This window comes from Sceloporus undulatus, chromosome 3 (genome assembly GCF_019175285.1).
Source record: "Sceloporus undulatus isolate JIND9_A2432 ecotype Alabama chromosome 3, SceUnd_v1.1, whole genome shotgun sequence".
Classification (NCBI taxonomy): Eukaryota; Metazoa; Chordata; class Lepidosauria; order Squamata; family Phrynosomatidae; genus Sceloporus; species Sceloporus undulatus.
Genome location: NC_056524.1, coordinates 233,457,393 through 233,468,375, shown reverse-complemented (window position 1 = coordinate 233,468,375; position 10,983 = coordinate 233,457,393). Strand labels below are relative to the sequence as shown.

Below are 10,983 nucleotides of genomic sequence, written 5' to 3'. Positions count from 1 at the left end.
ACAAAAAAGAAGTACAATCAAAACACTGGTAGACCGAGCAAAATGCATCTGCGAACCCCACTTCTTGGAAGATGAACTGAAGCACTTGGACCAGGCTCTACAGGCTAATGGTTATTTCAGCTCAGACATCAGAAGGGCTGCCAGACCCAGGAATACCCAGAGAAGTGAAGACAAGCAGCCATCCAAAGGGAAGGTATTTTTACCATACATCAAAGGAGTCACAGACAGAATAGGCAAAGTGGTGAGGAAGCACAACCTTCAAATGGTTTACAAACTGACAAAGAAAATCCAGCAAATGTTTTGCTCAGCCAGAGAGACCCTCTCACAGCCTCAGGAGTTTACCACATACCATGCAGATGCAAAGTCTACGTAGGGACCACCAAATGCAGTGGGCAAACAAGAATCAAGGAACACAAGAGACACTGCAGACTGGGCCAGCCAGAAAAATCAGCAGTAGCAGAACATGCCACAAACCATCCTGGGCATAAAATACTGTTTGAAAACACTGAAATTCAGGACCATGCCAACCACTACCATGTCAGGATGCACAGAGAAGCCATTGAAATCCACAAACATCTGGATAATTTCAACCGGAAAGAAGAAACTCTTGAAGTGAACAAAATTTGGCTACCAGTCCTGAGGAATAGCAAAATAAGGACTCAGCAAATGCAAATGGGAAACCACTCAGTCAGGGGCTTTCCCAGCAGATAATGATCCCCAATTAGCAGACACTAATCCTCTTTTGCATTAGCCTCCAAGCCTGAGGCCTGCCATCAGCACAAAACAATATACATGCAAATCACTCCTGCATTCCCAGGCTCACACAGTGTGTGTGTGTGTGTGTATACACACACACACTTTTCCCAGGCAAGCACTCTCTGAAGATGCCAGCCACAGATGCTGGCGAAACGTCAGGAAGAAAATCTTCTAGAACATGGCCATATAGCCCGAAAAACCCACAAAAACCATTGTTTTATGGTTTTTCCTGTTCTCGTTTAAGTCTGCAATCATAAATATATTTATTTCATTATTTATTATTTTATTTTATTATTTTATTTATTTATATGCCACCTGTCCACCCTGGCTGGTCCTCCACTCTGTCTGAAGCCAGAACAATTAAAAACATCACGTTAATATAATAAGTTAAAATATAAAATGATTAAAACATACAAGCGCAAACACCTCAATGAGAAGCCTCCTTGGGAGCAGTTATATAGTAAAAGCTTGCTTAAATATACTTGCCAGGAGTAAACTCCATTGAATGCAGTAAGATATCTGATTAGACAATGTATATAATTGTGTGTGTCATCTCTGAGTGGTTGGTATTTTGAATCACAGAGGTAATGTGCATGGATCCTTTACTAGTGCCATGCAGCAAATCAGAGTACTCCTGTGGATATTAATTATCAGTTAGTGAAATATGGTAGTTAAGCTGCATCTCCAAAGATTTGTTGTATTTCTTCAAGTGTTAAGGTTCTGTACATTGTGTGCATGATTATGACCTTCCCATGTATTTCAGTATAATGGGAAGATCACAGTCTTGCACATGATGTACACAAGGTTAGAAAAGTGCCAGTGGATGCTAATATAGACTTGGTGTCACCATGGTAAAAAAGATGGCTCCAATGTCTTTTTTGGGAGAGGGGGAGGGTTAACAAATCTGTTTCTTGCTAGGTGGACTAGAGTCCATGAAAACATATGCTAGAGATTTTTTTTTTTTTTTTTTTGGCAAATTAGTCTCAAAGGTGCTGATGGATTCCTTCATGCCTTTCTATATAGATCAAAGTTACAGTTCCAAAAATCTACCCCTGCTTATTTGGAGACTACAAAGTTTTTCTTTGTGGCAACTGTATATACAGTCCTTCACTTGGGAATAAGGGGCAAAGCAGATGCTACCTTAAAGGTGTAGCTATCAACATATTTATCCTTATTTTAGTCAACAGTAAATGCTTAGGACATGCCAACATCTCCTGGAGGCCTGGATGATTCTCTAGCATGCACAGGACCAAATATATTTTTCAATATACACTGTAGGCATGTTTTTCTGCCAACTAGGGCCTCAAAGCAGTAAACAATAAAATGTATGTAAAATGTTATTTTAAAAACAGTTTTAAAAGAATTTAAAGCAGAAGTAAGGCAAAACAATAGTTTGGATAGCAAGTTGGAGACTCTGATGATGGAATCAACCAGATTTCCTTTTGGAGGGAGGTCCACAGTTGAGGTGCTGCAACAGAGAAGGCCTTGCTTTTTTCTGCTCACCAGCCAAGGTGGCTGGAGTGATAGGGGGGGAAAAACCCAGGGTCGTTGAGACAAAACCAATCCCAATAAATCCATTGTATTTTGCCACTTGGTGATTTTTGTTGTTGTTCACATTGTAATGAAGTTCAAAGATAGGAGGGCACTGTTCATATCTTCGAAGAAGCAATCAGAAGGACCATCTAGTCCAACCCCCTGCCATGCAGGAACACACAATCAAGGCACCTCGGACAGATGGCCATCCAGCCTCTGTTTAAAAAGCTCCACTTGCAAAAGGGAGTGTGTTCCACTGTTGGACAGCTCTTACTGTCAGGAAGTTCCTCCTAATGTTTAGGTGGCATCTCTTTTCATGTAGCTTACATCCATTGTTCTGGGTCCTATTCTCTGGAGTAGCAGAAAACAAGTGTGCTCCATCCTCAATGTGACACCCCTTCAAAAACACCAGGGGACAGAAAAAGATGAAAACAATAACCCCAAAACAAAACAAAAGGATTTGATAACCTTTGAACTGTTCTACACATTATTTACCACATAATCCAAAAATGGTTACTCTTTGGTGTATATTCAGGGCATGGAGCAAGATAAACCCTGCCAAAGTTAAAATAAGCAAGCTTCTTAACATCACTGAACTCAGCGGATGGGAAATACCCCAGAGGTCACTCTGCTTTTTTTCCCCCTAATCCATGGGGAGATGGAAATATAGCAGAAAATGTCAAAAAGGATTCTCCACATGCAGTCTAGAGAAGCAGTTGATTCATAGAATCTTAGCGATGGAAGGACTCAGAAGGCCATCTAGTCCAACCCCCTGCCATGCAAGAATTCATAACTACAGCACTCCTGAAAGAAGCCCATTCGATCTTTCTTTAAAGACCTCCAAAGATGGAGCATCCACCACCCTCCAAGCTAATCTACTTCACTGTCAAAATGCTCTCCCTCCTCCACCTTCCCAAAAGTTCTTCCTAATGTTTAGGTGGAATCTCTTGTAATTTTCAGTCTCTTGGTTCATGTTCTAGACTCTGGAGCAACAGAAAACAAGCTGGCTCCATCTTCTACAGGAAGTCCCTTCAGATATTTAAAAATAGCTGTCATGTCACCTCCTATTCTTCTCCAAGCTAAACATATCCAGCTCCCTAAGATGTTCTTCATAAGGCATGGCTTCCAGACTCTTCATCATTTTGATCTCCCTCCCTCAAGCTTATCAATATCCTTTTTGAATTGTGGTGCCCAGAACTGGACACAGTGTTCCAGATGAGGCTGACAGAATTTTTGATTATCTTGTCCCTTCTCTGAACATGTTCCCGCTTGTCTTTATCGTTCTTGAGCTATGGTGCCCAGAACTGGACAGAGTGCTCCAGGTAAGTCTGAGAAAAGCAGAATACTACTCCTCTTGATCTTGACACTATACTACTGATGATTAAGTGATTCTGTCACTTAATTTTGCTATCTGTGTTGACAAGTCTTGCTCTAGGTAAGTATGCAGGACACTAATTGTTCAATAATGATGTTCTCATAACTATCCCCCACCCCACCCTGTGACACACTTCGGGTCATAACTATTTAGACCGGGATGAGAGCTCAGCTCTGACTTGCCTACAAGGATTATCTATGAGAAAATTTCTTTCCAGAAATGTATTGCTTTTAATGTCAATACAGAGAGTTATGGCATGGTATGTAAGATGACCAAGATGCATTTATCTGGGAGTAAGCCCAGCTGAACATGGGAAGCTTACTTATGGGAAGTAAACATTGTACTTTGTTGTTATCTGACTTCAAGACATTTCCAATTTACAGCAACCCTATGACAAACTGATCACTGGATTTTCATAGCAAGATTTGTTCAGAGAGATTTTGCCCATGCCTTCCACTGAGGCTGAGAGAATGTGACTTACCTAAGGTTACGCAGTGGATTTCTGTGGCCTAGCTGGGATTTGAACCCTGGTCTCCAGACTCATAGTTCAATGCTCAAACCACTACACTATGGTGGTTCTTCAAACATTGCACTACAACTATCCCTCCTTCCTGTTTCTGAAATGTATTTTGTGTATATATGAAACTACACTTGTTTAGTATGAATAATATAAACCAAGTGAATATACATATGTTAATCAATACATCTGCTTTAAAGAATGCATAAAAAACTTTGAGAAATTTTAAATGCATCCAGATTATGTAGTTTGCCTGTTCTTAAATTTCAGACATAGCTAATATTGATTAGATGATCAGAAGTGATATTCTAATTCATTTCCTTTTGCTAGTTCATACAAAAAATGTGTTTAGGATTGTGTATCAGTGGTCTGAGTGCCTGTATTATTCATCAATCCAGTGTGATCTCATCTGTTCTCTATCTAAACAACTCCCTTAGATGGATACAGTCAAATCTACAATGTATCAGAAGTAGAGCATGCAAAAGTGGCTTATTGCCTCTGTTAATGTACAGTGAAAACAAGAGGCACAAAACCATGCTTTTCACCTGTCATAGTCACTCCGTCAAATCTAACCTCACTCTGACTCTTACCACCAGTTCTGTAAAATGTGGACTTTGGACAAGTATTAATTTCTGTTTACTTATACCTCCTGATTGGCTGGCATATCTTTTCCATAAATGGATCATAATCAATTATATGATGGTGTCTGTAAAAATTTGCCAGAAGGATTTTGCCACAAGGTTCAGTACATCCCCATGAAATAAATATAATGTCTAAAATGCGCTAGAAAATATACCTGTCCATTCAGGACATTTTTGTATTGTTCATACAAGAGTGGTTCATTTACAACAGGGGTACACTACCTAGGATCTGAAGGCTGCATACAGCTAGCTCCCCAACAAGTGTCATGCGTGTCTTTTACAACCACAAAGGTCTTGATTGGCAGCACATTGAGAGCTATTCTGATAGCATTCACAGTAGTGTGGCATTTGCTGCCATAGGTCTTGGAGCTGTTGAACTTTGCCTTATTAAGGGAGTAAACAAATACACAGAAGATTTTTTTTCTGTAGCTCATGGTCATTATTGAACATCCATATTCAAAAATGTCACATACGTCATGTAAGACCAGCTATGGTATGCATACCTGTATGTGCATGCTTTACTCTCTTCATAGTCTTCTTTCAGTCTTCCATGAGAGGCCTCTCATTCAAAATATATGACATCATGTCTTCCTCTTCCTAGTAGCCAACCTGGCCTAAAAGCTGGGATGGAAAAAAAAACCCCAAGGTTAGTTAAGAATATACTGTATCTGTGCAGAGTAAGAAAGTAAGTTCACCAACCAACAAAATACACATCTATATTGTGCTGGTGGTTCAATCGGGTTGAAACCTCATGTTTGCTTGATGGCTTGGAAATGTAATGGAAACATGTGCTGTATATGGTGGCATTGTTGGTAAGAATTCCTCTAATATTGTTCCAGTTCAGAGTAGCCTAGAATGCAGACTGCCAATTTTATACTGTACCTGCTTCAACAGCAGTCATGTTTAATGTTAAATTTGAAACAAAAGGCATTGCAAATAAGGAAGTTATTCTGCCATCTGTACATATTAGATCATTTTGGCAGAAATTCACAATATTAGAACCATATTTTACTTATGCAATAAATCATTTGATCATCTTCTTCTGAATATGATCATGAGTATAAAGAACATTTGGCTGTACACTGTTACTACTTGTATCTGCTGAAATTTACTATATTCCACAGAGGGAGGAATAGCATGGTCCTCCAACTGTTATTGGACTGTAGTCACCAGTAGGCCTAGCCAGGAGATGCAGTGTGTTACCCAAAGAAATGTGGGGGATGGGGAGGGGTTCCCACCACATGTGTCAGTGTTACTTTACTATTTGCACCTGTGCATACCAGTAATAACTGAGGAAAACTCCAGGTTTGGATGAATTAAGAGGTTTTAATATAAAAAATACAGAATGTAATCACACACATAATAGCATTTCGCACAGACACAGCATTCAGAGCTAACCAGAATGGAACTATGTAAAATGGTAGCAGAGTTCGAGGTGTTTTTTTTTAACGAGGGCAATATTACTTGTCCAAAGAATAGAGCACAGAAAGCAGGAGTGGCTCAGAATGAGGTCTGAGGGCAGCAGAGAACATACACATAGTGCAGCCTGGTTCTATGTACACAGAGACTGGGTTCTTGGGACCATTATTTGTACCTGAAAAATTGCCTTATGATGGAGCTATCTGGCCAGGTAACAAAAGCTTGATGCTTCTTCCAGGAATCGACAGTAGGATTCTGGACTGGTTGATGGTTTTAAGTTTAGTGTGACAAAAACAGTGATTGGATCAGAATAACCCCAGGATGGATGGATGGAGAAGTTTGGCTGGGGACACAGCAGGAAGTAAGCAGAAAGAGTTGGCTGTCTTTTTTGTGCAATGAGACCTTTGTCTCTTGGTGCAAGAGGAAATGCAGAAGGTTTGTGGGAAAGAGCAATTATAGTTGTATGCCTTCAGGTAGTTTCTGACTCATAGCGACCCTAAGGTGAACCTATCATGGGGTTTTGTTGGCAAGATTTGTTCAGAGGAGGTTTGCCATTGTCTTATCAGAGGCTGGGAGCATGTGACCTGCCCAAGGTCACTCAGTGGATTTCATGGTAGAGCGAAGAATTGAACCCTGCTCTCCAGAGTTACAGTCCAGCACTTAAACCACTATGCCACACTGGCTCTCCTAGGGATCTAATAGTACGTATACCCATTTAGATTTGATTGTCCACATGCCTTTCCCCTGGGAACTTGACCTAGTGTTCCTAAAGGTTATTGTGACCTCCCAAGCACATGCTGCCTTCAGATTTGAAATATGGAAATATGAGCACTTCACATTCAGAGTGGGTTAGTCAGGGGGTGCCAACAAGTCCAACAACAACTGAAAGACTACATGAATCTCAACCTGGTCATAGATTTAACACCTAAATACATGCCTTAGTTTTTCAGGTGTTAAAAGATCATAGTTTTTGCTTCAAGAAATTAACATGGATAACTCTCTGTAAGTATCATTTTTAACATCTTTGTCTGATGAAGAAGCCAGTGAAGAAGCAAGCTTTCAAGCCAACTCTTTCTGCTTGAAAGCTTGCATGATGCATTTTCTGCATTTTGGTGGCTAATATTGCCCTTCTGTGAATTTTGGTTTATGTTGTATTTTTCTGTAGGTTTATATCCTGCTGCAGTAATTCAGAGTGAGGTTGCTGAGTTGACCCATTTCTTATATGCTAACATCAATCCCAGTTATGAGTACCTGTCCTTATTTAGTCAAAACAGCACCCATGCACCAGAGGGAGACATCCACAGCACTGAACTTTGAGGTTGGAAAAACGCAAAAAGTGATGGGGGGGATACCCTCTCAGAGAGAAGGGCTCTCTCCTCCTAACAGCTCAATGAAGAAGGGCATGCTTAGTGGCACAGAGGTTGCTTCTTGGGAGAAAAAGAAAAGAAAAAGATGGTGAAGGAAAATGAACTTGTGTGGGTAGAATCATGAATAGAAGTACTTCATGCTTCAACATTTAGTTGTTGGTTCTGCTTATAATAGGCTCACTAGTAATCAGATGTATAGTTATTTTCAGTGTACAAAAATGTGTTTTGATGAAGTGACTGAGGGCCTTTCTACAATATTGGTTTTCCTGAGCAGCTGTAACTAAATCAGCCATACAATACCGTACCAGGAAATGTCCCCATTGTTCATGTATTGCTGTTTACCAGTATTTGGCACAATTGACTCCAAGATGCTGGCAAAAACCCAATTCTTTATTTCAGCAAAGAGAACTCAGGTTACTTGCTGCATGGAAAGTGGATGTGTTAATTTTTGTTAATGCTTTTTTTACTTGCCTAATTTGTTGTTATTGTTTATCTCTCACCTTTCTCCTCAGATTGGGATACAAGAGAACCATACCATAGCCTGCTAGTTAATTATTTTTTAAAAAATGTGTACCATGTGCACTTTAGTGGGCTATGGGGACAAAGGCTAGCGAAAATGGACAAATAGCACTGCTATAAGAATAGCTGTATTGATCTCAAGAGATATAATGGATGGTCTACAGGAAAGGAAGGATCACAGTCCTTTGACTGAAAGGTTCCAGCAAGTGTAAAAATAGGCCTCTAAAAAAACTAATTATATCCAGACTATTCCATGGCCAACACTCTAGATCACCATTGCTGGCCAACTGGTTTCACTGGAAGATGCACTCCAAATATACCTCTCATTGAAATGGCTATGAAAATAGCACAATCAGGAAAGTTTACTCCCATCTGTTCCCAGCTGCTGATCTTTTCCTAGCCTTTAACTACCAAGCTAAAGTGAAACTATGGTTCTCTTGTTTGTTGTAACTGCCCTCAAGTCAATCTCACTGCAGCCCTGTGTGTGAGACATCTTCAAGCCCTCCTATCCTCCACTGCTTTGCTAAGGTCTTGTAGATTCAGGCCCATGGCCTCCCTATCCACTTGGCATCTGTCCATCTGGCATGCGATCTTCCTTTCTTTCTACTGCCTTCAACCTTTTCTTAGCATTATTGTCTTGTTTAAAGAGTCATGCTTTCTCATGATGTGACCAAAGTATGACAGCCTTAGTTTAATCATCTTGGCTTCCAAGGAGAGTTCTGGGTTGATCTGTTAAAGGACCTATTTGTTTATCTTTTTGGTTATCCATGGTATTCTCAACACTCTTCTCCAGCACCACATCTCAAATGAATGTGTTTTTTTAAAAATCCTTCTTCACTGTCCAGCTTTCACATCCATACATGGTGATGGGGAATACAATGGACTGGACAATTCTCACATTAGTGCTCTGTTGTATATCTTTACTTTTTAGCAGGGCATACTAAATACAAATCAACCCCTTCTATGGCACTCAACAGCTATAAATGTTTGATCATGATGCTGACAAGGATGCTAGAAACTGCCAGGTAGCAGAGACCATACCCACTATATCTGGTAGTCTCCAATCCTAGTACTAATTTGGCTTGGTTAGCTTCAAAAATGAGAGAAAATTAGATATGATTCTCTTTAACAGAAGAAGGCACAGCTGTATGAAGAAAAAATTTTCCCCTTTTGCATCCAAGTTAATTACATGCCCTTCCAAGACACAGGGGACGTAGATTGGGATGAAGATTACTAGTTTTACCACACTAATGTTAATAGATGGAAAGGACTATGATCTGGGAAGGCTGTGCTCACTTTGGCCCAGGTATAGGTTAGGAATCAAATCATGTGGCCCTCCAGATGTTCTTGAAGTGAAAAACTCCCAGAATAGCCAGTGATTGGGCATGCTGGAAGTTGTAGTCCAGTAACATCTGGAGTGCTACATGATTTATGCCTCTGGTAGAATGTTACACATGTCTTCATTTATAATAAGACTAGCATTGGTTTTATCAAACTCTAGAAAACTTAAAACATCAAAAATACCCCCACCTCCACACACTGTGCCTGGAATCCTCTACAAACATTCTTGGATATTAAGTCTCCTTGAACTCTGTTGGCCTTATTAGTAGAGTTCTACAGGATTGCACTACTCACTTCTTTGCTTACCCAAATATAGGTTTGCTACTAAGTAGCAGAGCTGGCCCAGATGTTAAAATAATAAAATAATATCTTTGCTAAAAAAACAAAACCTTTGAAATGTTTTCAGTGGCCATTCCTGTGGGTGGCATCTGTTTGTTAAAGTTTTATATAAGGTCATCAGCAAAAGGGATATATCAAGTCGGGGAGAAAAAAGGACTCATTGTAAACATTTGATAGTTCAGATGTTCCATTGCTCCAGTAACTTACAAATAACTTTTGGGGGCTTTGTGGTATATAACTTTACTGTTATAATCCATCCTGCAATAAATCAGGGATGGACTGTATCCAAAGTACAGCAGTATCAATGAAAAGAAGTCTGTCACCTAACTTTGACCACTTGTCAGATTTTTAAATTACAGAGAAAACATTTAGACAGGAAGCTGTACTCTATAAGCACAGTCTAACAAGACAAAATTTGTAGAACAATGGGTTCACATGTGGAGAAAAAGATTCATGTGCAACGAACACTTTTCTGAAAGAGTAGATTCAAGTTGGTTTTAGTGGTGCTTTTATTAGCTGTGTTTCTCAGTGTGGGGTATTTATGATCTAGGATAGATAGATGTTCCCAAAATGAACAGACTATTCTTTCAAAAGACAACAGACACATAAAGCATACTGTGGGCCTATTCTGTATTACAAATGTATATCAGTTTCACTGCCTAGAATTGCCTTTCATGTCATATGCTGGCATAATGCTCCATTAATGTCATCATAAGGCACTTTAGGGGACAGGGCACAGCAGAGGCAAGGAGAACACAAAATATCTCCATCATGGCCAGAGAAATCTGCCCGTCCAGCTCTGAAGCAACTCTCTCTCTCTAAGTCCCATTCACATGACACAAATTTTGAGGTTTGTAGTTTAGTGAGGTGCTAGAGTTGTATGGTTTAGAATTTTTAATTTGTTGCTATTGTGTTGTTATTGTAGCTGACAGGCTAAGATCTTTTTTTTTAGGAAGGTGTTTAAAACAGAAAAATTTTAATGTCCTAGGAGTGGTGTATTGCTTTAAAGGATATGGTTATTAAGTGATTTTATCTTTTTAAAATTGTATTATATTTTTAAATGAATCATCTTTTTAATATTGTAATAGTTTAATACCATTTTAATTGTCAGTTTTGTAGGTTTTTAATTGTACTGTGTTTTTTAGGATGTATGCCACTTTGGGTCCCAGTGAGGAT

At 39.5% G+C, this 10,983-nt stretch overlaps 1 protein-coding gene across 3 annotated transcripts in view; it reads left to right on the top strand.

Moving 5' to 3' along the window:
* The window catches only part of IRS1 (insulin receptor substrate 1), a 109,768-nt gene that overhangs the window by 81,044 nt on the left and 17,741 nt on the right, over nucleotides 1–10,983 (top strand). The window lies entirely within an intron of this gene.